The following is a 5805-nucleotide window of genomic DNA, read 5'->3' as shown; positions in this document are numbered from 1 at the left end:
TGTTAGTGATTTTGCCAGTAAGTCATCAACATAATCTTCCATTATGGTATGCATCATATCATGAAAGATGGTGGTCATTGCTCTTTGATAGGTTACTCCTGCATTTTTAAACCAAAAGGCATTACATTCCATTAGTATGTTCCCCATGGACATGTGAAGGCCATCTTATGTTGATCCTCTGGTATGATCTTTATCTGATTGTACCCTAAAAAGCCATCCATGAGTGAAAGCATGGCATGTCCTACTATTAGGTCCACTATGATGTCGATGTTTGGTAGGGGGAAGTCATCTTTAGGACATGCCTTGTTTAGATCTCTGAAGTCAGTATAGATACAGATGCCCCCATTTGCTTTGCCAATAGGCACAATATTGGATATCCAATCCACATAATCAATTGGTCTAATAAAGCCAACATCTAGGAGTTTCTTGAGTTCTTCTTTGACAAGTACTGCAATCTAGGGATGCATCTTATGAAGCTTCTGCTTGACAAGTTTGGCTCCTTCTACTACGATGAGGTGATGCATGACTAAATTCGGATCAAGACCAGGCATGTCTGCATATGACTATACAAAGTTGATTTGACACTTCTAGAAGAACTCTACAAACTTAGGTTGTTCCTCTGGAGTTAAAAGAGATGCCAGATGTATGTGGTGAGGAGTTTCAGGAGTCCCCATGTTGTATTCTTTAGTTTCCTCGATGAGAATTATTGATCATTCCTGCTGTGTACTAGAAGGGAGAATGTCAAACCTTTCATCCTCTGGTGCCTCATAAAGGTTTTCACCATTGGATACACTCTTTCTTTTTACATTTGTAGGATCAAACAGTACCACAGTTTGGTTTTCACTGGAAGATCCATGTTTTATTGTTATATTTTTGTAGCTGAAAGGTTTGGCATCTGCCTCAAAGTATGCTGCACTATTAAGTTCATTGGCGAATCCAGCTTTGTGATCCCTGCCTGGTATGTTATCCTATAGTTTCAAAAAGTCAATGATCGCCTCATCATTTTGGAAATGGTCAAGACATGGGGGATTAGGTTGGTTCCATTTGATGAGTTCATGATAGATAATGGGCATTACCTCTTCAATTAGGTTAAGTTCGTTAAAGGTGTCAATGAAGGTTAAGACATTGTGGTGAAGGTCATTGATGGTACTCTCCCTATCAAAATCAGGTGTAGGATGTGACGTAGGGTCTGTGGAAGAAGTTTCCAGCTCAGGAACCCAAGAGGTTTTTATCTGTGCTTCTTCGTAAACAGGGATGTCTTTGTGAGGTGGAGGTAGTGATGTGTCTTCCTCATTTGAAGTATTATGCTAGATGAAATCAAATTCCCACTCATGTGAGTCAGTCTCTGAGTCACTTTCCAGTATCTGATTACTATACCATATTGGGATGTCTTTTGAGTTAAACACTGCAGGTGTGATTGGTTAATGTACCTTTGTAGATGAAATTATTGGTGCTATAGGAAGGATTATGGGGATTGATGAATCTGATACGGGGAGTATCGATAGTGTTGAATCTGTTACTTCTGCTGGAATTGTTGGTGTTGTCGATACTATTGAGGGTTCTGATAGTGCTAGTGGTGTTGTTGGGGGGTTGTTGTGGTTGATGGGATCACTGGTTTGATTGGTGGGATGATTGGTGTTGTGGATAGTTTTGTTGGGATTTTTAGCCTCAATGGGGCAGTTGTTATGGCACGCAGTGCTGCTGATATAATCAAAGGTGACCTCTTTAGGTTTTTAGGTTGATATAGAGGTTTGTTGGGTTTTCCTTTGAATCTGAGTTTAGGAAGGATCTCCTTTTGAAAGCCTAGTCCTACATTATCTTTGGGCTCTAATTTCGATTGCAGTGGTTCATGTCGTCCTTTCTTGCAAGGCCCCAAAGCACTCTAACCATCATAACCCATTCTTTGCATAATGAGAAGGCCTTTTCCATACTGATCTATCACAAGCTTAGCTTGTGGAATGTCCATGGTGATTGGGTCTTTATAGATCCATTCTACTAAGTCTTTGTCTCTAGTTTCTTCTTCTTGACTCTTTCCAAGGATGAAAGGTATCAAAGTGCATGCTGGCTTGACCAGTCATGTTTGAAGTAACCGTTGAGGTTTACTATGAGTTCTAGGAGAAGTGGGCATTTGTCCAACACAAAAGAGTTGGTTGAGATTGTATTCCACAGGACCTTCCTCTGCTATTTTCATCTTAAGCTTCTCTTGCTTGGGTATAGTGGTGTTTGAACTAGAAAGAGAGGCTAGACTTACAAATGATGTGGATGAGATGGCTTCTATGTTGTTGGGAATGGTAATCTCTGGTTGATGACTTATATTGTGACAGTATGCAAAGGGGTTTGCATCGCCCAGGATTGTGATTTCTACACCATTATGCAGGAACTTGATACACTGATGGTAGGTGGATGGAACGGATTGCATGGCGTGTATCCAAGGTCTTCCTAACAACAAATTGTATGGCAGAGGAAGGTCCAAAACTTGACAAATGATGTGTTTCACTATAGGGCCCACTCAGATTGGTAGCACAACAGCTCCTTTGGATGAATGCTCTTCATCATCATAGGCTTTGATTGTGATCTTCTTGTGGGGATCCAATGATTCAATTGCATATCCCAAAGCTGTGACTAATTATAGTGTACATATATTCAAGCCTGCTCCATTATTGATCAAGACTCGCTTGATCCTATGTTGGTTGATAAACCCTTCAATGTGGAGTGAGACATTGTGAAGTTGCTGGAAGGATGAGTTGTCACTTTCAGAGAAGGTGAGACAAGGTGATGATCTTAGGTTTCCAACCATAGCTTGGAACTAATCTATATTTAGGTTTGTAGGGACTGACACCTCTTGGAGAGCTTGATCCAAGATTGTTTTATGAGATGGGGATAGGCGCAATAGCTCTAAGATAGATATCAGTGCGAGCATTTTGTCTAACTATTCCACTAGGTTATACTGCTTTGGGATAGATGGGGTGCCTTGTGGAGCTGCTTTTATGGTAATCTTATCGCAACATGTAACAACATTGCAGTTGGAACTGGGATTTTTGATGGTAATAGTTGCAATTTGTTCATTGGCATCATATAGGTGACTCACAGTGTAATTTATACGTGTCTTGCGTATAATCAGTGGTATCTATGTTTCTCCCTGAAGTGGAAGGACCCCTTTGATCTTGTGACGGAAGTGGATTTTTAAACATGAGATGATCATTATTTGTTGTCTTTGGGTTGTGTCCTTTGATTTCAATTTCACCTCTATCAATTGCTTGTCTTATGCCCTTTCCCTTGATGGAAATCGCAATGTTCAGTATCCCTCCACCATGAAGGTTTGACTTGAGGTTCATAATTTTATGTTTTGGGTAAGGTAACCAGATTTTGAGAAACCAACTGACGTAACACTGTTTTGATGGGTTCCCCTAAGGGAGTGCATGTTCATTTTGGTTTAAAATTTTGTTGACGTTGTCTAGGTTCCTCTTGAGGGACATTGCATCCTTGATTTGGAGGAGCAACTGTGTTATTCTTGGGTGGGGGGTTTTGTCCCACAAATCAAACCATAGGTTGTGCACTTTTGATAGTTCTTGCATCCACAACCCCGTCATTGACGACATTTTTGTTTTTGTTCTAGAAGTTAGGCTTGTCACTATTGAAGTGTGGGTGAGGGCCATCCTTTGGCTCATTAAATATCTTGATAAGCCATTTTTTGATGAGAGCCCACTCACATTTTAAGACTTTGGTGATCATGTCTTTGAAAAAGTTTGTGTCTTTTACATCTAGGTGAAAATCTATTTCCTCATTTAAGTTGGAAATAAATATTTCCACTAGTTCTTGTTCAAGTAACTAAAGAGAATGTCTGCTAGACATTTGACATCATCATTGCAGAAAGACTGAAAATAGCTCGCTTGGTTTTTGCTTAGTGTTACATAGATCCGCCATGGTGATATCACATTCAATGTTCTGTGAGTAATGTGCTAGGAACTTCTGGACAAGTTCTTCAAATGTCCTAATGCCACCCAATAATTGGGAAAACCATGATGTGGTTGTTCCTCCCAAGCTTTGGGGAAAAATTTGCATTAGGTATGTATCCTCGTATGCCACTTCGAGACAAGCTGAATGGAATTCTCTAACATGATCATGAGGATCTCCTTTTCCTCTATACTTTTTAAACTTGGGTGTTTCAAACCCTCATAGAAAAGGTGGCATATGTAGATTCCTATCAAAGGTATAGGGACAAATGTCATTGAGTGAAAATTGATTAGTTTTTACACCATTATGAAGTTGTTGGGTGAGATTCTCAACTTGTTTCCACAACATGTCTATTTAATTTGGAGGAGGAGGAGGTGGGGGATTACCTTGATGAAGGTTATATCTGATGTGATCTCAACCTCTTTCATCCTCATTATGACTTTGGCGTTCTGATGCTTGTCTTAGTTGTGCAACATCAAAGTTAGAGTGTAGTTTAGCCCCTTCTTGAGCAAGTCTTAAAAAGTGAGCATCAGCGTTGCTCCTGAGTATTTCATCAAAAAGTCTATTAAAGAGAGGGTTGTGTTGTGCCCTTTCTATTGTTGTAGGAGTAGAAGTACTTGGATTGTCATCATTTGGATTTCCTCCAAGAGCTTCTTCGAATTCATTGATATTTTCCTCCTCTTCTTCCTCAATTTCTTGTTGTCTAGACCTTGATTTGGTTTGAGCCATTTTGTTTACAAGTTTTTGTTGAAGCTTGATGAAAATGATGATAAGTTGGTGATGAAATGAAAGATTGATGTTTGGTGAAGTGTTTTGCATATGAATCTCTAGCACTAAAGGTAGATGGTACCAAAGTTCTTTCTTGAATTGCTTGTTGTGTTTGATTGACAAAGTTTGATGTGATAAGGTTTTAGAGAAATCTGAGATGTATTAAAGACTCAACTACCTAGTAATGAGAGGATGCACTCATAGACTAGTTTTAACCTGTGTAGAAATGTCTCTTAGGATGAGTTTATCCTAGATGTAGAGACACTCTAAAAAGTGATGTATTGTGTTTGATTCAAGTAATATCGAAATAGAACTTAGGAAAAAAACCTTTTGATGTTTTGAGAGTTGGAATGGATTTAATGAAATATGAATATGATAATGGATGAAATGTTTAACTTCAATAGAAACTTTGTGTTACAAAAGGAACAAACTCTTCCTCCTCTTATTCAGGGGTTGGTGGTTCTTCCCTAGCTGAGTTATATGTGATACAAATATCTTGAAAGAAGGCAGGATTGATCTTGCCTCCCTGATTTTGATGATAATTCAAAGCTCTATATTGAGTAAAAGCTTTGTAGTTTAATGATTCTTGATCAAACTCATTTGATTTCCCTTGAAGGTATAGACGCATACGATGCAAGAAGGTTCTATGAGAGACAAAGATTTGTCTATTAAGATATAATAATTTCCTCCTTTTGGTTAAAGCCTTTGAGTTCAATGGTCTTTTCTTCAAGTTGATGTGTTGATGAAGATTCTTCTTTCTCAAGATGTGAAGAATGGTCATATATTTTGATACTTTTTGTTTTTGCTCTTTGTTTTTGATCTTTTTTGTTTTTGAAAATGTTTGTGTTGGACTAATACTTGTTTTGATTTGGGTTTATGATGTTTCTTTGACAAGAAAACAAAGCAAACACACAAACACAAGAATGTTGCCTCAAAAGGCACAAGTAAGTATGGGTCTAGATCAACCCAATCTTTTGAACTTTTTATGACCCTTTCTTTCAAATGTTTTTTTTAGGTGTTTTTCCAAAGCCTGAAGTCGGCTCAATTTGCACTGGTCTTGACTCAAAAATGAAAACACTTCAA

This window comes from Cryptomeria japonica, chromosome 4 (genome assembly GCF_030272615.1).
Source record: "Cryptomeria japonica chromosome 4, Sugi_1.0, whole genome shotgun sequence".
NCBI lineage: Eukaryota > Viridiplantae > Streptophyta > Pinopsida > Cupressales > Cupressaceae > Cryptomeria > Cryptomeria japonica.
Note: the sequence above shows the minus strand (reverse complement) of the source record.